Consider the following 22,922-nt stretch of genomic DNA (forward strand, 5'->3'; position numbering starts at 1 on the left):
GAAAAAACATTTGTATGAAAAAATCTAAACCGCGTAAGATAGACTCTTGAAATTTGGCATGCAGGTACCTTAGTAAACTTAAAGCTTAGTTACAACAGGATATTGCAAAATTCCCACGGGAACGGGAGTTAGCGGGAAAAAACATTTGTATGAAAAAATCTAAACCGCGTAAGATAGACTCTTGAAATTTGGCATGCAGGTACCTTAGTAAACTTAAAGCTTAGTTACAACAGGATATTGCAAAATTCTCACGGGAACGAGAGTTAGCGGGAAAAATCATTTGTATGAAAAAAATCTGAACCGCGTACGATAGATGAAGGGGGGGGGGGGGTTAAAACGAAATCCACGCGCACGAAGTCGCGGGCGGCCGCTAGTTCAAGATAAAGTAGGACGTTCATGACTCCAGAAAAGCCTTTTCCGTCAACAGAGCCTCGTGGAAGTCATTATTCTTTTGAGAAACGAAATAGCCAGCTTTGCTTTAAGTTAGGTGTTAAATATTTTGGAATACCGTAATAATTTGACGTTAAGGATTTTAGTTTCATTTTGGATTTATAGTTTCTATTACGATGATTATATTAGACAGGCAGGTTGAATTGAATGCTATGAACAGGTATTTAAAAAAGTAATACAAGTAAGATTTGATTCTAAATCAAGCATTGGTTGGAAAGATTAATGCTAAGTTGCACCACCTTTTTTTTTCACGTTCAAATTATTTTAACCGTAATAATAACAATAACCGGTGCTCTTTGTTGTCTGGTAGTACTTATTATTATTCTGTGATCTGGTGTCGCTTTTAAAATAAAAATTACTTGAATTCTAGATACCTCAAGACACTTGAATTGACAAAAATTAGTTGGACCACAAGGAAATAGCCCAACGTCTTGGCGACCAACATTTACGAGCATTGAATAATTTATAAGCTCTTACAAATCTGGTATATCGAAGAATTTCAAACAAGTTCCATTGAACTTTTCAGCCGCAGAATTTCAAATCTAATTTCATGAGTGAAATGGCGGATAAAATCGTAGAGCTCGGTATCGTGTAGCGTTGAGTGCAAATCCATATTCCGTGCTTCGAACGCGTTAACCCTTTCTATGCCGTGTTCCGTGATTTTACATTGATTTTGAACAGTTTTACATTCAAGTTTGGCTGGTTATCGCAGTATCAAGAATATGATTTATGCAGTAAGATATGTTGAAGGTTAAAGGTTGATGAAACCATATGAAAATATTTTAGATATTCTGCAGTACTTGTGTTACAGGTCATCAGGCCCTCTTTCCATTGTACACATTTCATCAGTTACATTTCATTCTAGTCAAATGTTGCTAGGAAAACGCAGCATGAGAAGTCAGCCCACAAGGTGGACCGACGACCTCATAAAGGTAGCAGGAAGGCGCTGGGTGCAGGCCGCTACCAACCGTGCGATGTGGAAGTCATTGGGGGAGGCCTATGTTCAGCAGTGGACGTCCTGTGGCTGAAATGATGATGGTGATGATGAAAATATTGCTGAAGGTCGTCAATAAACTTTACGTCAACACACTGCCCATTTCATGAAAATAGGTACATACCTACATCCATTCTAATTACCAACGTCATTCAACAGAAATTTTACAACACAAATACGAGTAACTAGTTGAGCTCTCCTCGCAGAAACTCTAGCTACAAACTCAGCGTATATCACTTCTACAGCAAAACGTCCATGTCAATATTTGTCCGTACCTGTCCGCAAATACTGAGTCGGCATAAATTTTTATTTACCCTGCCTCGCCGAGTTGAAGCGAAAATGGTGACTGGTCCTTTTTTAAGTTTATTACGATTTACGACCGCAAGGATTAACTTGAAAAACAAAACAGTAAAAGGTTAATTTACGCGAGACAGTTATGAAAATATTTGCTGTCGAGATGAGGTTATACTTTACCATTTTGTAACAAAGGAAGGGCTTTAGTACAATATCTAGCTGAGACTCTTAACGGACGAAATTCTATCTACTCGGCGACCGGACTTTAGTCGGAAAACGAAACACTATATTGTCTATTGTAGTTAGTAATATTGTAAGACTTACGACGAAGGCAACGGGTGTCCAGAGATTAATTCGCGTCCTAAATCTAGTTAGAGACAGTGACTCTCTTCAGGATCTCTCCATCAACGATGTCAGTTAAATACCTGAGACCAATAATAACAAAAGTGTTTACCAAAACTTAAAGTTATTAAATTATCAACTAGGTTCTAATTGGCATTTTATTTGTAACAGAACAAAATTAAACTGGACTTAGGTAATTTAATTTAACGACCCGGCCATTGGCGAAGAATTGCACCCGATATTTAATAACTTTTATAACCTCGTAACGAAAGAAGTAAAGACCATAGAGTACATAAGTTCAGACAAGCATCTGACTTACTGAGATAGAAGTCACTAAATATCCTCAGCGATGCTCATCTATACCTAAAGAAGAAATAGTACGGAATGCATGAATAAATTAACAGATTGCGATTTCTCTGCTTATTTTTGCTTCAAGAAGACAAAGATCATGGTCAGCTTTTGAGCTATTTTAAGGTAGCAGGAAGGCGCTGGATACGGGCCGCTACCAACCGTGCGATGTGGAAGTCATCGGGGGAGAGGCTGAAATAACGATGATGATGAATTGATTATAACAGCCCTTAAATGACTTACACCCGTATTCACAAACGATACTTACCTATGCAAAGCAGCAACGCTATGCGAAATGAGACATTTCACAATGCGTTCCATATGACAAGCCTTTCAATTCATAAACAATACTTAAACGACCCTTGACTATGCAAAATCAGAGTGTTGAATAGAGTTCTGTGATTGGTTCGCTTATGTTACGCACTTCACTCCGCTAACTGACATGACATTCCTGTCATTCAAACGGTGCAACGGTTTATAAGTGTCGTTATTTTGTGGATTTGTGAATTAAATAATATAAATAAATATGGATAAAACTACAACTATCAGGTTAGTATGAATATTTCGATTAATAATAATAGTGAAAATCATGTTTCAATCATTATTTTTCAGATAAAAAAGCTGCCGTTTTCTTCTTCCGAAAGAGAGCTGCTGATTGTAGCTTAATAAGAGAAAGGCCTATTATTGAAGACAAGCATATTATTATCCCCTCTAAAATATCGAGTTGACGAAGCAGGCCTGGGAAACTCTAACAGTGGCTTACAATTCTCAACCATATTTTATGTTTCACAAAGGCTCACACATCAACTGAAAAGCTGCTGGAATAATTTAAAGACCCAAAGAATGAAAGAACTTTCTCAGGAATCAATCAAACGTTCTCAACACCCACTAGTAAGTAATGTTTTTAAAATATATAGTACGTAGATTTATGAGGAATAACTAAGCAGAATATACCTACTCAAAGGAATTAAATTCATAATTAATTTGCTTTTCAGGTAGGTATCAAGAAATTAAGATTAGTAGTAGCAAGAATGAAGATTAAGACAGAAACAAGAATCAAACGCACCACATTGAATAATATATAACAAGACCAGGCTTTGCACGAGTTGGGGCTACAAAGAGAAAAAATATTGATAGAAAGAGAAAACAATTTGTTAGAACATGAAAAAAAGCTTTATGATACATACAATTAAATTAGACATTGAAGATTGATGAAAATAAAACTTTATTAAAAATTTTATGTTTTATTTACCACTAGCAACTGATACATTATGTAGGTGGCACTGGAAGGCCTCCTCGCAGTTAATTTCCTCAGGTCTTCTTTTATCAGTGGTAAAAGTATGAAAAGTACCCCATCATTGGAAAACCTAAACTAAATTCGTCTGAATTGTAATAATCAAAGGGATTTTGGGAATCCCGTATCACTTTTCTGGTACTTATTCTACTTTGCTCATTGATATAATTATCAAATTCTTCTTCACTACTGTCATCCATTGTAAGATACTATTAATCGAATACAACCATAAATAAAGCAAACAAACCTCAAAAACGAGAATAACCTAAAAATTTTGACGTAAATAGACACTATGCGTTGCGTAATACAGCTCCCTGTCTACCTTAGCTTTGCGTTCATTCTAAGGGACGCATAGTGCTTGTCACCACTGAAGTATTGTCTATGAATAGGTTTTTGGGACCCTGTGCGTCAACGCGCACTATGAGGCCTCAAAGTAATGTTTGTGAATACGGGTGTTATTTTCACATCATACAACCATCGTCGTCCTAGAAATATATTATCAAGGGATTATGACATAACAGTAAACAGTGTAACAATGTTACTGTTGACTGCACATAATTACACAAGTAACACAAGCTTATTTAGCTTAACACGAGGGGCTAACGGGACTATTAGTAATTTGTGCAATACAAATTGCTAATAATCATTAAAAAAAATATTTCGACCGAGTAGGCAGAATACTACTCCATACTCAACTTTGCATTGAGTGGCTCTTCTGTAAGCTAGCCATTCTGTACTGCAATCGCCTTAGTGGCTCGGTGGCAGTAATCAGCTTACGTCCGCCGCTTCCGATGTGTGATCTTGTCTGCGCTGGATTAGACCCGACATCGGTCCGGGCCTGATATTATGTATTTTAATCACGTAAGTCCCTGGCTCCGCCTTACACGGCTTTTGTGGTGGGCTTAATAGTGCGGTCTACTACATGTAATGGGTATTTAGAAGACTCATTCTTTAAATGTGAATTCGAAGAAGATTCGAAGACCATGTCGCTAAACAGGCACTGCGAAATTATAGAAAAGGTAGGTAGACGCCCACTGGCCACCTGGTGGTCTACGGTGGCCAAGGACGTAGAGCTTGCCCAGACTGTCCTGACGCGCCGCAGAGCGAGGAGAGCCGAACCCAAATAATGGAAAATAGCAAGGATAAAGAAAAATAAAGGTTCAATAAATCTAAATTGATCTGCTATAAAATTAGGTTTAAATTGCGGCTACTACCAAAAGCTTACAATTATTTTACCACTAACGCTGCCGTCAAACGTGACAACCCTGAAGACGTCGGTTGTTTAAAATAAAAATATAAATAAAAATAGGTATGTATAGTGAAGAAAGATCATAAAATTCATAATAATTTGTGAAACTTGTAAATCAATCGAAATATATTAAAAATAATTGAACTCGATTGTAACTGTTCACAGAAATAATTTATTATTGTTTCCATGTAGATCCCGTGGGGGCTTATCACGTCCTGAGAATCATCAATCATCGCATCGCACATAGCTCCCGGTCCCATTTTACCGTTGTGATGGGGGACTTCAACGCGAAGCTGGGTAAACGAAGCGATAATGAGCCGAAAGTGGGGCAATTTGGGTACGGAGAGAGGAACGCACGTGGCCAACTGCTGGCTGGCTTTATGGAGAAGGAGGGCCTCTTTATGATGAACTCCTTCTTCAGAAAGCCAAAACAGCGAAAGTGGACATGGCTGAATCCCAATGGCGTTACAAAAAATGAGATAGACTTCATCTTGTCGACGAAGAAGCATATATTCAATGATGTCTCTGTGATCAATTCGGTCAAAACAGGAAGCGATCACCGAATGGTAAGAGGCACATTGAATATCAGACCCAAGCTCGAGAGATGTCGACTGATGAAGTATACGCTCCGTCCAGCGCCCATCCAACTCCAAAACCCCAAAAGCTTTCAGCTCGAGTTGCAAAATCGTTTCGAGTGCCTAGGAGACTGCGAAAATGTGGACGAATACAATGACAGGTTCGTGGAAATTGTCCAAACGACTGGGTCTAAGTTCTTTAAAGCCCGTCGTTCAAAAGGAACCAAAAAGATCTCTGACCTCACCAATCAACTCATGGAAGAGAGACGGAACTTGGTTCTGCAGTCCTCTGAAGATGCTACTCAGTATCGGTGCCTTAACAGACAGATCTCCAAGTCTTTGCTCGCGACCTGCGCCAATTTAATACAGACCGTATTAAAGAGGCGATTGAGCGAAACAAGGGCTCTAAAGTGTTCGCAAGAGATTTGTCTGTTGGGCAAAGTCAACTGACCAAGCTGAAGACAGAGGATGGCAGAGCCATTTCGTCGGGGCCGGAGATATTGGAAGAGGTCGAGAAGTTCTACGGACAATTATACACGAGTGTACGCGCACCTGTCACAAATCTAGCCGACGACCCAAGAGCTAGACTGACCCGACACTATACCGAAGATATCCCGGACGTCAGTCTGTACGAGATTAGAATGGCTCTCAAACAGCTGAAGAACAACAAGGCACCGGGTGATGATGGAATTACGGCTGAGCTTTTGAAGGCAGGCGGAACGCCGGTACTAAGGGCTCTTCAGAAGCTGTTCAATTCCGTCATCCTCGAAGGAAAAACGCCTACGACATGGCACAGAAGTGTGGTGGTACTCTTCTTCAAAAAAGGTGACAAAACCTTGTTGAAGAATTATAGACCCATCTCACTTCTGAGCCATGTCTACAAGCTGTTTTCAAGAGTCATTACGAATCGTCTCGCTCGCAGGCTCGACGACTTCCAGCCTCCCGAACAAGCCGGTTTCCGAAAAGGCTTTAGTACCATAGACCACATACATACGCTAAGGCAGATTATACAGAAGACCGAGGAGTATAATCAACCACTTTGCCTGGCGTTTGTGGATTATGAGAAAGCCTTCGATTCGGTCGAGACCTGGGCAGTGCTACAGTTTCTCCAAAGGTGCCAAATTGACTATCGATATATCGAAGGGGTTTGTACAAAAACGCCACAATGTCGGTCCGCCTCCAGGATCGGGACTCGAAACCTATCCAGTTGCAGCGAGGGGTAAGACAGGGAGACGTCATATCTCCAAAACTGTTTACCACCGCCCTGGAAGATGTCTTCAAGCTTCTGGACTGGAACGGATTTGGCATAAATATCAACGGCGAGTACATCACCCACCTTCGATTCGCGGACGATATCGTAGTCATGGCTGAGACCTTGAAGGATCTAGGCACAATGCTCGATGGCCTCAGTAGAGCCTCTCAACAAGTGGGCCTCAGAATGAACATGGACAAGACAAAAATCATGTCTAATGTCCGTGTTGCACCCACTCCTCTGAAGGTTGGAGACTCTACACTCGAAGTTGTTGACAATTATGTATACCTGGGACAAACAGTCCAGTTAGGTAGGTAGATCCAACTTCGAGAAAGAGGTCAATCGTCGAATCCAACTCGGATGGGCAGCGTTCGGGAAGCTTCGCCATATACTCACGTCCGAAATACCGCAGTGTCTCAAGTCGAAAGTATTCGACCAATGTGTGTTGCCAGTGATGGTATACGGAGCTGAGACGTGGTCGCTTACTATGGGCCTCATAAGAAGGCTCAAGGTCACCCAAAGGGCGATGGAGCGGGCTATGCTCCGGAGTTTCCCTGCGTGATCGAATCAGAAATGAGGAGATCCGCAGGAGAACCAAAGTAACCGACATAGGTCGCAGAATTGCTAAAATCAAGTGGCAGTGGGCGGGGCACATAGCTCGTAGAGACGATGGCCGTTGGGGCAGGAAAGTTCTCGAGTGGCGACCACGGGCTGGAAGACGTAGCGTGGGCAGGCCTCCTACTAGGTGGACCGACGATCTGGTGAAGGTCGCGGGAAGAGCCTGGATGCGGGCAGCGCAGGACCGTTCATTGTGGAAAACCTTGGGGGAGGCCTTTGTCCAGCAGTGGACGTCATTTGGCTGAAAACGAACAATCCCTTTCTGGGTTGATAAATGTGCTACGTCCTTAATGCGTACACTTTTCCAGACGCAGGTCTTTCTAAACGTAACTTAATATTTTTAACGCATGTGTTTTAGAAAAAACATTATAAAATTAAAGTAATATAGAAGTTAAGTGAATTAACTCATTTAAAGCTGAAAAACATACCAGTGATAAGAATAAACTTAGCGAATCTTTAGCGTGGATTAGCGGGAAGTTGCGCCGAATTTTGTCAGTGTGTGCGTGCGCGCCGCATACGTATTGGCGCGCTTACAAACCGCGCTCGGTGCGTTTCTATGAAGATGACCTACTCATTTGTATTTACTCTGCTTATATATCATCGCAGAGTAAATAATCCTTATGATACTGAAACAGTTTAATCTCTCTTATCAAATGCTTTTACAAAATTGCCACTTTCCATTGGCGCAAACTATAGATAGCAGTCTGCAACGACAACCGTTATTGACACAGTTAGCGATATCTAACGGCTTCAATCCAGCGATCCAGCCCATATTCAGTGCCCAGCGCAAAATGACAGCACTTTAAGCGCTTTAAATGAGCAGCTAACGCTTTCATGTGGAGCTTTGACGGGGATTATCGAAGGTTCTTTGTAAGATTATCTAGTTTATAGTTTATATTAAACTGGGTTTTGAGGCTCTACGGCATTTTAATGTTTTTCATCATCATCATTTCAGCCAAGAACGTCTATTGCAGAACATAGGCCTCTCCCAATGACTTTCACAATGACTGGTTGACAGCGGCCTGCATCCAGCACCTTCCCGCTACCTTGATGAGGTCGTCGGTCCACCTTGTGAACGTCCTATGCTGCGCTTTCCGGTACGTGGCCTCCACTCCAGAACCTTGCTGTCCTATCGGCCGTCAGTTCTCCTACAAGTGGTTAATTGTAAGAGACTTTATAATTGCGATTTTATAATTTCATAATTTTGGTCACCCATCCATTGACGACCACGGCGTAGGTTGCTTAACTTCGGCACTTTGGTTAACAGGTTAGCAAGTTAACAACTACTAAAGTAGCTTCGCCACGCAAGTACAATCAGGGCCGGGATCGTTCAAATTATACAGTACAAGTCGTACAGTCAGCACCGGCTTTCATAAATGCAAATAAGAGTGGATCGCGAAATGGCAGGGTTGCCATCGAATTGTAATTAGGTACGTTATAAAAATAAACAAGAATATCACTTGAAAACTTCTAATGGGAAAAAATACTGAGCAGCTGTGTCAGTGGCTAGGGCCGAAGCCCGACAAATAAAGTTCAAGTTTTACCGAAAAAAACATTTCATTAAAGATAAAGAAGACGTGAGTCCAAATAAGATAGCTCAGTAAAATTGACAACACAAATTTTATTAAAATACTGTTAGAGCAGAAAAATACGAAGAGCCGGCCCTAAATGGTCGTTGGAAACTAGTAACATAAGAATAAACTAAACGATAAACATGGATAAGTTCAAATGTAAAAGATTCTTATTGGAAAATTCTAGAGCATTAAGTTCAGAAACCTTGAGTTGCCAACCCTAGAGTGGTACTTCGAATGCGTCTAATGCAGCTCTTACATATTCAGGAAGCATGTTATTATAGTTGGCATCACGCGGAGTGAACGAATTAACATTTTCAGCTGGTTTTATTTCAGTGTTTGGTTTTCCGTTGGTTTCAAGTTGTAGAGAAATAGCTTTTAAAGTAAACACCCTTGTGATTCAGCACGTAGAAAATTCAGCACAAGTTACTACATCCGGTAAGCTGAAACTATGTAGTTTGACTTAGATATTCGTATTTTGTGAGAGGCACTACGGAACTCACTCGCAATGCTATAATTAAACTAATTGATATAAGCCTCTTCTTAGGTAACTAAACTAATGTAGATTGCCCAACTGTCAATGTTAAAATAAAAGTAGCAGACTATTCTGTTGAGTTTCTTTTTTCCCTTACGTCCAGAAGTGGACGGAAGTGTGATAAGATGATAAATTATTAATGAACAATGAACATAGTGCAACAATTGTTTTGTATTTTTGCTTTCTGCTGTAAATAACAACATCGCGCAAGATTCACACATCTTTTACGTAAATCTATAAATTATAAAAACAGCTTCATAAGCAGCGCAATCTTTGCGTAAACGTAAGAACGTTCCATTCCACGGAGCAAAAAACCCAGCACTTTGTTTTTATCTCATCGCGACATGTGCACGTGAGAGTGGAACGAAACTGCGCGGGAAAATATTATTATAAGGCTGGGGACAGGATGGCGAGAGGGGGGATGGGGTGAAAGCAAGAGGGATTGGGGGAACGAAAGTTTTAAAAAGATTTTTTGCGGAGTTCCTAGCTGGTTTTTATTTCTATTGCATTAGAAGTTGGATTTTTTGTGAGCACTTTTTATCACTGTCATCGTTGTTTCAAAGAAAATAGTATTAATTTATTACCCTTTTTGACCCGATACTAAATAATATTATGAAAATAATTTTTTATAGAAGAGATGTAACAATCATCAAAACCAGTTTTTGTACACAAATTGTGTACAAAAATTGACCATGTGTCACAAACCTTACAAATAAAAATATGGAATATCTAAGTTACTTTGACACCAGCTGTGTGTACAAAACGCTAAGCATTTATAGGGCATAAAACAAATATTGTAGACAATGACAAAAATGAAATCCTGAATGGTAAGTTTACTTTATTCGTTAAAAGTAAAGTGAGGCCTACACAATGCGTCTTACTGCAATTTCTCTCTTAATTTATACACATATATCCATTTATCTATACTTGTATAATAATCTTAATCTAATTATATAACTTAAAGGTGACTGACTGACTGACTGACATAGTGATCTATCAACGCACAGCCCAAACCACTGGACGGATCGGGCTGAAATTTGGCATGCAGGTAGATGTTATGACGTAGGCATCCACTAAGACTTTACGAAACTCCACCCCTAAGGGGATAAAACGGGATCCACGCGTACGAAGTCGCGGGCGGCCGCTAGTAATATTATAAAGATGAAGAGTGTTTATTTGTTTGGTTGAATAGGGGCGGAGTGTTAAAGAAAAATGTTGCAAAAACGGGGAATATTATTCACACTATTTTCACGCTTACCTACTAAGTCGCGGGAACAGCTAGTGTAGGACAAATTTATGCCACAAATCATGCCAAAGCCTGACTAAAATATGACACGGAGCCAAACTTAAATGCGTCTTCAGAAATATAACCGAGCTTTTCATAAACTATCTTCAGAATATATGATCTAGCTTTTCATAAACTATGTTTACCCGTGAATGAAGTACTCCCCTAGTCATGTGAATCCCAGTTCTTACAACACCTAAACCTATTCAAGACAAAATTGTAGCTACAGAACATAAACAATGTGACACTTGACGAAGTTGAAAGAGGTTACAATTTCACAACAAACTTAAAAAGTTAATCACTCAACACCACCACCATTATTGTTAAAAAAAGAAAAACAATCAAGACCGTGTGTCCTGCACTTTACAAGTGACAATATGGGATATTGAGATTTGTAACATCTGCAATGGAGAGGTGGAGCACAAATAGAAATGCAGACCGATACGACGGCGAGCAGACGCAGAAAGCTCGTGCTGGCTCGTTATGGAACTTTCAAGAGACAATGCTACAACTAATGCTTGAGTAAATAAAAAAATATATTTCATGCAAAAAAAAATAAACTTAACCTCCTTTTAAAATTCCACACCTAAACCTATTCAAAACTAAATTAGGGTGATTGCTATAGTAATTGGCCTGTACATAGTTATTGGCCACCTTGGCTAAAATAAAAATAAACAAGCATATGTACGTTATTAAGAGTGGAAAAGAGACACAAATACTTTCTCTGAGCAATACGCTGTCCAATGTAGTATGTCAGAGTAAGAACAGATGGCACTCTAAACAGCAGAAGCTTTCTTTCGACAACGAGTCGTCCGAGTAGCCGCATGCTTGTCAAAATTTTAAGGTAAATATTTATGAATATTGTTCGTAATTTATTTGTTTTTGCTTGTTATAGTAATTTTACTGTTTTTTTTGTAAAGAGATAAATGGTAGCTTATGTAGATAGATTAAGTTACTTTGTTTTGGAATAAAATAACTTTAAAATTAGACCGGCCAATAACTATACCACGTTTCAATTTATTTCAGTTATTGGCCATGGGTGGCCAATAATTAAATTTTACTTTTATTGCATTTTTATTCAAGATTAAGTTAATTTAACCCTTAAATATTTGCTATTAAAATGCTAACGTCCTAACCTATTAGGATCAGTAATTAGCCGGGGGGCCAATTACTGACACTTATGCACGGCCAATAACTATTTTTATTGATTTACTTTACCTAGATTGTTAAAAGATGCCGTAGGTAACACAGTATACTAAGGTTGGTATAAGTAGTTGGAACAGAAACACTTAATCAGTTTAAAAAAATAAAACAAATAATACCTGAAATGCAAAACAATGTTTTTTTTTTATTCTCTATATCGTTTGTGGGATTATTTATTATAAGCAAAATGGATTGGAAGCGGAAGTTACAGATGAACCTGAACCTATAAGTCGGGAGAAAGAATCAACATTGAGTGAAATAGGAGAACTTCAAACTAGAGATAAAGAAAGAGAGACAAAAGACCCTAAAACTGGGACCCAAGAAGATGAGATAGGTACTTGTAGACGAACGAGAACGACGAGATGAACCGTTACCGTAACCAGAATATCAGAGGATTCTGGAAGAAAAAGCTAAAGAAAAAGAAATCCTCGAGAAAGAAAAAAGGTAACGGAAAATTGAAAGAGAACATAAAAGAGAGGACAGAAAACGGAAAGCTGAAGAAAAGAAAACTGCTAAAATAAAAAAAAGTAAGAATAATGTATCTGTATCCAATCAAATCTGTAATATTTGCAAAAAGCTTATAAAAAATAGACTTTTAGTATGCTCTGAATGTCACCGTGTCTTTCATAAATCTTGTGCAACAGCATATTCCTGAAGAAGAAGGAGACAGTTATCTTTGTCACAATTGTTACAATGTTACTGAATGTACTGACGATGATGAGATAGATGAAGAAATCGATAAGAGTGATACTGATGACGAATTCTTAGCTAATCTTAAGGAAAGACAAAATGAGTTAGGATTACAAAGCGTGAAGTTTCAGTGATTTTTATGGGTTTTTTTCGGTGGCTAATAACTGTACTTCTAGGAGCCAATTACTGTGATTTTGGGGCCAATAGCTAAATTTAATGTGATCTCTGATATTTTTAAAATTATCATTGTAATTCTTATCGTATAACACCAAATAGGTACTAGCTTAAATAGCAGCAATATTGTTTTCTCATAATAAAATATAAAAAGTAAACAAAAGTCGAGTTTTTGTTACTTTTTACACAAGTTAACTTACACAACGCTCTTAAAGGGCCAATAACTGTAGCAATCACCTATAGGTAACTGCAAAACATATCTAGTACCGAAGTAAATAATAAAGCTTCTAACGAATTGTTACTTATGTGTAAGGCTGGGTTGCATATCCATCCATCCATCTTACTTTAACTTTGACAAACGTCAAACATTTGTCAAACTCCACGCAAAAACACGAATTATTATCGTTATAGTTACAGTCAAAGTTTGGTGGTACAACTTAGCCTAAGTCTATAGAGTGCTTGTTGTACCCAAAAACCTTGAAGGTAAGACGTGTTTAAAATAGGACTTGAAAATTTTAATGGAATCTATTTCAAAAGTTTACATGTAACAACCCCATCATGAAACGTGCAACAAAATCATTATTTGGGAGACAAAAAACCAATACGAATAAAGCCGCATGCAGCTATTATTATACTAACGCCATCTACTACACATCAGTTTTAATTTTTTCGTTTCAGAGTAGTGCGTCGTCGACAAAAAATGATTTATTTGACATCGGTAGCCGCTACGTGGTCGCGGGCGCGCAGTCGGCACGCTCCGTAGCTACGAGCCGTAGTCCGTAGCACGTAGCGGGTATTGTTTTGTTTTTGGCGCGGTTCATAGTCATCGCCTATCGTAGTCTTTATTTTTCTTCTATTTTTAAGTCGTAGATTGTTCAATAAATCTTTGCACTAAAGGCTGATTTACACGTGTGTAACTTGCAACTTGCTGCTAAATTAAGTGCTTAATTAATAACTTAAAATTAAGCTAAATTTTAGTTACCTACTTAAAACAACTTAAAGGTCTTAAAGGTATAAACTTAAGCTAGATTTTATGCAAAAATATTACGATTTTATAGAAACGTTTTTTAAATATCCTCATCCTTTAAAATAATTTATCAGCCACACACGTTTCACAAAATAAACTAAACATTTACGATGACTGTCCAAGCCATCAAAACATTTAAATAATTCACACAGAGTCCTCCATTAGGGTCTGGAACGGCGTGAAATATTAAGTAGCCGATCCAAAGTAGGTTTTAAAAGTAAAATATCTTTCATAGTAAATGCGGGATCAAGCAAAGCCGGGCGGCGAGACATCCATCCAGTGTATTGGCTGCGACGTTCGCCGCTGGACAGGGCTGCATCAAGGGAGGCCTAGGGTCCTTATAAAGCTAGAAGCATGGCCGTATTAAGACCCTATTTAGGTCATAGAAAATACAATTTATCAACATGAACACAATTGTTATAAATGGGAATTACGACCTCAACCTATCTATGTTATCTATCTACCTATCAAAGGCATTACTACGGGAAGACCTATGTCCAATTAAATGGGCGGACTCATGTAGGACTATTTCCATATGTCAACCTTGTTTTAGAATTGTTGGGATACAAAAATCGCTTATAGGTAACATTTAAAATAGGAACTTAATACATTTTAAACTCGTCCTTACTTTACGCCCTTGCTATAAACCTGGATCCGTCCCCGGCAATATGCAGTCGCATGTATCCGGATAGTTCCAATGTATTACCGCGATTTATAAGATTTACCCGGTTCGTTGGAGGCTCCTTGGCCGGGACCCGGTTCCGCGAAATGCGATCATCCAGCCGGACCCGGTAATACCTACTTTATGGCCGAAAAGCTCCGATTTAAGTCGGGTAGACTTTACAATCTGGGCTATGAGAAAATCTTGTTAGACGATTTTGTGCTTGTAATTTTTTGAACCAAAACACTTAATATGCAATAAAAAATTTGAATTTGAAACATATTCATCATTTCAGCCATAGGACGTCCACTGCGGAACATAGCCCCCCCCCCCCCCCCCCCCCCCCCCCAATGATCTATAATCATCGTCGCTGACATAACCCGACGGATTAGCAAGCTGAAGTGGCAATGGGCAGGGCACATAGTACGCAGAACTGACGGCCGATGGGGCAGAAAGGTTCTGGAATGGAGGCCGCGTACCGGAAAACGCAGCGTGCGACGTCCACCTACAAGGTGGACCGACGACATCGTAAAGGTAGCAGGGAAGCGCTAGACGCAGGCCGCTACCAATCGATCAACATGGAAAGCATTGGGGGAGGCCTATGTTCAGCAGTGGACGTCCTATGGCTGAAATGATGATGATGATGATGAATGATCTATAATGACCGGTTGGAAGCGGCCTGCTTCCAGCGCCTTTCTGTTTTCCTTTATGAGGTCCTCAGTCTACTTACCTTGTGGGTGGACGTCCTACGTTGCGCTTTCCAGTACGTAGCCTCATTTCATACCTACACAATACTACACATGTTGTTGTGATTTATGAGACGCAAGTAACTTCGCTAGTCTAGTAATTACGTAAACCAGGTACATAGAATATTTGAAAGCAAACTCATCCTGGCTGGGGCTTGCACTCACGACGTAGAAGTAATTATAGAAATAATTAACCACATACTACCGCCATCTAAATTGGAGATTGGTTTCCAATGTGAATCGGTACCTGTATGCAGTTTCCAAATTTCTATTAACTCAGAATATACTCGTAGCGATGCGTTCTCAAAATAGCTTCAACAATATAAACGTAAATAACAGACAAAATTACTTTAGCATTTATAACATTAGATAAACAACCAAGTTAGTTGCACAACATCCAGAAAGTTTCATCCCGTAAAAGTAAGTTAGCTGATAAATTATGAAAATTGCACGACGCCAACACTCTGCGGGCCAACATTAAGGTTGCATAAGTTGCAGCTTAAGTTGCGCGACACGAAGAATGGCTCCAGCTTGTTAAATTAATATTAACAAGTGTTTGCAGAGCAGATACTGCTTAAACCGCATTTTAAACCTTTGAGAATACCTTCAAAAGAGCACTGAAAGACAGGTGCAAACTTATTTAGATTTTTTGATACACCACAAAGTCTCTACCACTGGTCTGTTGATACACCACAAAAGACAAAAAAAAAGAAATACGTAATACAGAAGGCACAATTTCGGCGGCCTTAACGCTATAAATCTTATCTTATATTAGAAGAGAACCTCCTCCGAGTTCTAATTCTTTAAGTGAGGTTTTTCTCTCTCAGGTACAGTAGTCAAACTTCTTGCTTTAAACCTATCCCCTAAATAAAGTTTAAAGTTCCAGGAAAGAAATCGTTTCAGCGAAAAATAAGAAATAACACTTTGTTCCCGCACCCACTAGGAACGTTCTTTGAATGAACAAAGGGAGATATCAATAGCTTTTGGATCTCTTTCGGTTTAGAAAGGTGCTTCCGTTTAAAGGTGGTTTTGTCAAGGAATCTAGACTGAAATGTTTTAAAGTATTTTCAATGTATTTATCTTAGAATTTCTGTGAATTTCTAGTGAATTAAATAGAGTTCTTTCGTACTGCAAGTAAACAGTTTAAATTGTAAGTTCCGTATTTATTTATATTCTTTAAAAAAATATGTTAATCCTTCTGAAAAGATCTGCATAGGACCAGTCGTTGTGGAAATCCTTGACGGAGGCATTTATCCGGGTGTAGTCGTCTGATAATCTATACTAATATTATAAAGCTGAAGAGTTTGTTTGTTTGTTTGTTTACTTGAACGCGCTAATCTCCGGAACTACTGGTCCAATTTGAAAAATTATTTCAGTGTTAGATAGCCCATTTATCGAGAAAGGCTATAGGCTTTACAACATCACGCTACGATCAATAGGAGCAGAACAACAATGAAAAATGTTGCGAAAACGGGTTTTCACGCGTACGAAGTCGCGGGCACAGCTAGTAGTTTAAATAAAAATAATATCTTATATGTACCTTTTTAAATCAGTCATCAACAATGAAAAGTACAATAAATCCGTATTATGACAGCAAATCACTATTCACCCATTTCTCAAAATAGAGTAAGAATGAACAGTCTCAATGATCAAACCATAGGATTTACTCCACATACAAATAGCTTTTACAGTTTCAAAGAGAGCATTTACTGACCACCAAAAAGGCATTTTTGTATTTCGAGCACAGGTGTAGAAAAGGCATATATCAGGTTTATTCGCTTGGAACCCCGCCAGGAGCCTTTCAGTCCGTTTGGTCGATACCGCCATGGACACCAGCCTCAAGGACTTTGTTTGTATAAATATAGGTAGAATCTTTAGTTTCGTAGGATAGTTTGTTTATTGATTTACTAATTTTCGATGCCGTAAAGGGTACTTTTTACTTCTACTTAAACCGTAACCCGTAAAAGAAAAGCTACCTTTTTAAACAAAAAAAAATGTGTTTGATTGTGTAGGTTGACGTTTTAAAGGGTTTTAAAACGTCATATTTTCAAAATGATGTTAAAGTTACTGTGGATTTATCTTACGCTTTTTTTTGTAAATTGACATTAATTCAGTTCATAATATTTGCAAATACGATAAAAGCAACCAAGTTGGGTTATACATCACATGTGGCCTCTATGCTTAAAATTACAAAAAATTCAATGTAAAATAATAAAAATGAGGCCTATCTATGTGTTACTTCGATAGTGAGTGTAGTGGAAGTTAATAAAATGAAAGAGTGGACTGTATACAATTAGTTGTCTATTCGGTATAAATTAACAATGTTATCGAGACCGTTTTGTGCAAAGTCGTTGAAGAGAGTGCGTCAGGATCGTCTTCTTAGATGTTCGCTCGCGAACCGAACATTGCTCGTTCGTTCGCCGAACGCTCGCCGCTCCCTCCGGTCACGCCGCCCGCGGGCAATGTCCGTGAGTAGACACTATGTTCAGCAGTGGACGTCCTATGACTGAAATGATGATGATGAATAATAAAAAAATAAAACCGACTTAAAATGCGTGAACACAAAAAAAACTAAAAATTGCGTATAAAAAAGTTCATCCCCAATTTTCCACCCTTGGGGGTGAAATATTTTCTTCAAATTCGCATGAAACCACCCTTTTGATAATACCTATTCAACAAAAAAATAATCGTTCAAATTGATTTATAATCGGCGGAGATATTGCGTATAAAAAAGTTCATCCCCAATTTTCCACCCTTGGGGGTTGTTTTTTCTATTATTAAATTTAAATGGGACCACCCTTGAGGTATTACCTATACGCCGAAAAAAGATTTGTTCAAATCGGTTCATAATTGGCGGAGTTATCGCGTAACAAACATAGAAAAAAAAAAAAAAAAAAAAACATACGGGTCGAATTGAGAACCTCCTCCTTTTTTTGAAGTCGGTTGAAAATGGAAAAGTCATAAGTAACTACAGCATTTTAGATAAATAAACAAAAACTAGGTATCTAGCTAACATATTATATTCACATACGTTTCCAAACCACCCAACTTTTACAATGCATCTTCACAAATGCAAAAACCACGAGCTTCCCTGATCTAAAGCCTGGTCCGTGAGCACGTAGAATTTTGTCCAATGACCCCAAGCTACCCATCTTTATCGCTCGCGCGTAAGTATGTTGCTGTCGCACTCGACCATGCTTTAACAATAAACAACTGATCAACGGAATTTGTATGTGTACCCTTGGATGCAAGCCAACATAGTATGCGGTGTGTTTCAAGGATACACTTGGCAAAATACTTTTCTAAATCGACTATAGTTGTCTCTTTCATTCACGTTTGCGTCTCCCACTGTGTGAGAGAAACTGGTAGAGCCGATATAGAAATCGTTTTGCCAAAACTACCGATTCAAGTGACTGCATTTTTAGAGTTCCGTCTGACATTTAAACATAACACAGTAAAAAAAATTAGCAGGTTTTTGTTGGAAATTATAATGAATTATTGACTATGAACGTGGTGTATTTTTTGGCACAACGAAACGAACGCAGTAGATATTGATCATAATGTAGGATCATTAGATTTTTCAGTTGAAGAAATGAGTTAAGTTTTGAGTAATAAAAAGAAGTAAGTAGGTAAATCCAATCTACAAATATCTTAAAATATCTCCAATTTAAGTAACATTTGCTGCAATGCTTTGATTAAAATAATGTTCATCTGCAGCCGGTTCGTAAGTATAATAGTTAAAAAAAAGTTTTAAATGGAATCCTTATCCTTTCCCACAGCACGCACTTGGCCAGTTTTTATTAACAATACATCACACCATCGGTGTTTTAGGGATTCAGAGAGCTTTGCTGCGCGGCGTGTCGATAGATGGCTTGGCCGAAAGGGATCACGGTTGAAGCTGACATTTTGCCGAATTTGTCAGTCAAACCCAAACGTAGAAGAGAGATTCAATCTATGTGGGGAAATATACCCCTATAATGATGAAAAAATCATGTGCCAGATAAAATATGTACTTTATTTTAAAATCTATACTATCTATACTTCTATACTAATATTATAAATGCGAAATTAACTCTGTCTGTCTGTCTGGTTGTCTTGCTTTCACGCCTAAACCACTGAATCGATTTTGATGTTTGGCATAGAGATAGTTTGAGTCCCGGGAAAGGACATAGGATAGTTTTTATCCCGGTTTTTGAAACAGGGACACGCGCGATATAGTTTTTCTGTGACAGACAAAATTCCACGCGGGCGAAGCCGCGGGCGGAAAGCTAGTGCTACAATATACGAGATATTATAGAAATCTGTAATTACAGAGGCCTCATGCGAGTGCAACCGCCTAGAGTTTGATGGTGTAGAGGCCAGCGCAGACCTCATGAAGTGCGGTAAAGCGTCTTTTTCACGAGATTCAAAGCGTCACCAGGAGCTATTGAGATCGTGGAGCGACTACTACTAAAATCATAGCGCTTTCTTTCGACTTCGTCGTAGCCGGATAAAAACAAAATCCAAAGCGTAGTCTAATTACCTAAAATAGTCTAAACATCAGCAAACTTATCGCCGAATTTCGCTCACAGTTGCAAACTAATTCTCTAAACGCGCCCGCTCGCTCGGCTCGCTTAGTTGCCAATTTGCTGCGCGCCCGTGACGACACCTCTCAGGTACAGTCAGTCGGAAAATTGTGCAATTACACTAATTATCTGTAACCCTGCTTCCGTTTTGCGCTCAGTTTGCCTCAGTTGAAGTTTGTACTAATAACGTTATCTTGTGTGGAACATAAATTCAGGGAACGGGCTTCGAATTTGTAATGGGCTATACTCGATTACTGTATTTATTTATTATTTATGTATTTATGTACCAATAGCAACGAATATTTCTTCTATCAGTCATTCATGAGTGTAAGAAAGTAAACGCTACAATAGAGGCCCTGTCAAACAACGAGTAATTAATAGCATGAGATCGAGACTCTCATAAATGTGGGACCGAAATTGAATAATTAGGAAGAAGCGATAACAACAAAGTGTTGTTAAGTTTTTTTAATAAATAATAAATAAATATCCTTAGACATTTTACACTGCGCTTCTAGTCCCAAACTAAGCATAGCTTGTACTATGGGTACTAGACAACAGTTAAAGTTATTTTTTTACTTAACATTTGAATATACAGTAAACGTAATTGTATTTGGTGAATAGGTATACTTTTCGTTCATCCCTAGATAGTGAAAGGTAGAGCATATCTATTACAAAACAAAATATAACATTGCTCATATTTTCCGTTACCCCAATGTACTTACTAACTTCTTTGCTGTCTCATTATCAAAAATCAAATCAAACCAACTTTTACAAAAATTTTTATGACATACCTAGTAAGTAAAAGTATACCTGTATCAGGTAGTCACCGCCCACATTATATCACCATCATTTCAGTCATAAGACGTCCACTGCTGAACATAGACCTGCCCAATGATTTCCAGATTAGCCGGTTGGCAGCGGCCTGCAACCAGCGCCTTCCAGCAACCTTTATGAGGTCATCCACCCTGTGGGTGGATATTTTTATGTGAGAGTTGGCAGACGAGTAGTCGTATCAACTGATGGTAAGCAATTGCCGTTGCTCATGTACACCCGCAACATCAGTGGAGTTACAAGTGCGTTCCCAACCTTTTAACTACCTTTTCCCCCGATTGGGCCTCCGATACCCTGACTCACTCTGACTTCTCACTACTCGTTTCAGCCGAATGACGGCCACAGCTGGACAAAGGTCTCCCACAAGGATTTCCACAAAAACCGGTCCTGCGCCGCCCGCGACCTTCACCAGATCGTCGGTCCACCTAGTGGGAGGCCTGCCCACACTACATCTTCCGGCTCGTGGTCGCCATTCCAAAACTTTTCTGCCCCAGCGGCCATTTACTTTCAGCAAATTTTTCTGTCTACTTTCAGCAAATGTTGCTGTCCACTTTCAGCAAATGTTGCTGCCTACTTTCAGCAAATGTTGCTGTATACTTTCAGAAAATTCCGCAGCCGACTGTCCACCGGGCGCAGCGGCCGTGATTGCAGCTAAATAATGCACGCCCACACGCGCGCTCCATATTTCATTACGACGCGCTAGTAAACACATCGCCTGCTGACTGGGAATCTATTTTACGGGGTCAACGAGCCGCATCCCAGCGCTGGGCAACGAATAAACCACAAACGCACAGCTACGGTCACTGAAATTGATTTTGTGTTGCGTTGTTGTCCGGTCAATGCATTTTTCATCTAACGTACGCAATTTAGCAACGCATAACCATTGTCAAACATCGATATCAGCACCTGGTTTCAGTGATACTGAAACGTGCACTGTAGAGTCTATAGTAAAAAATTTAAAGTTCATTAATGACGAATATTTTAAGTGCAATAGGTTTGGTAAGTACCTGACTAATCTAGTCTAGAACTTCAAATAATTTACTGTGTTACAAATTGATCAATGTATAGGCTCGTGTCTATTTTCTGCATTTCCACTTATTCATTACGCATGTGGATGCTGAGAAAAATAAATAGGTATACTTATGTAGTTACGAAATTCACAAACAAGAACAACCTTTGAAAAAACCGGCCAAGTGCGAGTCGGACGGTCGGACGGAGTCGGTCGGAGTCGGAGTCGGATTCTGAGTTCACGGGAAGCACCCTGTAGGTTTTGATTCCCTTGCAAGTGTCGAAAATTTGCGGCATAAACGGCTGTATCTTTTGATTGCGTTGGCTTAGAAGTTTGATTTTTTCACAGCTTCAAGGGACAGTAGACCTGAGTAATTGATATAAATTTCAGCTTCATACCTCCTCGCGTTCCTGAGAAAAAGGGTCTTGACAGACGGACGGACAGACGGACAACAAAGTGATCCTATAAGGGTTCCGTTTTTTCCTTTTGAGGTACGGAACCCTAAAAAGGCCTTGATGTGAAATATTTGCATGAAGATTTTGCTGAATAACAAAGATTTCGAAAACACTGTGTTTCCAAAATACTTATTAGAATTTTAATAAATCGCGATCCAGGCACTGTGTAAGAAATATTAAAATTATACGGTTCGGAATTTTACTTTTCAGTTTTGGCAATGAATACAATGTGCAGGTGTATAAAAATTTATGTTATACTTTACGCTAGCGAAAGAATGCTTGTGAGTACTGTCTTATTTCATGGGAAGATTTGGCATAGCGCCATTTAAAATTTTAGAGCCAGCTTAAATACAATTTCTTAGAATTTTCATCCTAGATTGACCTAGATCAGAAAAAAACATCTAATTAACCTCTTACATACGGCAATTTGCAAAATTCTTGTTAATATTTCTACAAGACAGTAAAATACCTCTATATACAAACTCTACTCTATTGGGGGAGGCCTTAATCCAGCAGTGGACGTCATTTGGCTGAAACGACGATACAAACTCTTAACCCGTTCACATCAATAACTTTGATTCAAATAAAAATTCCAACCAATATACTTGTGCTATAAATTCTATGCAGTTCTTCCACTCCATGAAAGCGTGGGCATGTCCAATCATGCTTCAACAAGCAACAGACAAGTTCGGAATTAAAGTAGACGTCGCATCGAGTCGACACGTCCGGGAATTCTTCGCGCTTCGCTCGCGTG

The 22,922-nt window shown here is 39.0% G+C and overlaps 1 long non-coding RNA gene across 1 annotated transcript; it reads left to right on the forward strand.

Moving 5' to 3' along the window:
- The first annotated feature begins 2,743 nt into the window (after positions 1-2,743).
- Positions 2,744-3,600, forward strand: LOC135078547 (uncharacterized). The gene is made up of 3 exons (XR_010258641.1): positions 2,744-2,977; positions 3,223-3,319; positions 3,424-3,600. It is a non-coding gene; the product is annotated as an uncharacterized LOC135078547 (long non-coding RNA).
- Positions 3,601-22,922: the final 19,322 nt, after the last annotated feature.

This window comes from Ostrinia nubilalis, chromosome 15 (genome assembly GCF_963855985.1).
Source record: "Ostrinia nubilalis chromosome 15, ilOstNubi1.1, whole genome shotgun sequence".
NCBI classification, from domain to species: domain Eukaryota; kingdom Metazoa; phylum Arthropoda; class Insecta; order Lepidoptera; family Crambidae; genus Ostrinia; species Ostrinia nubilalis.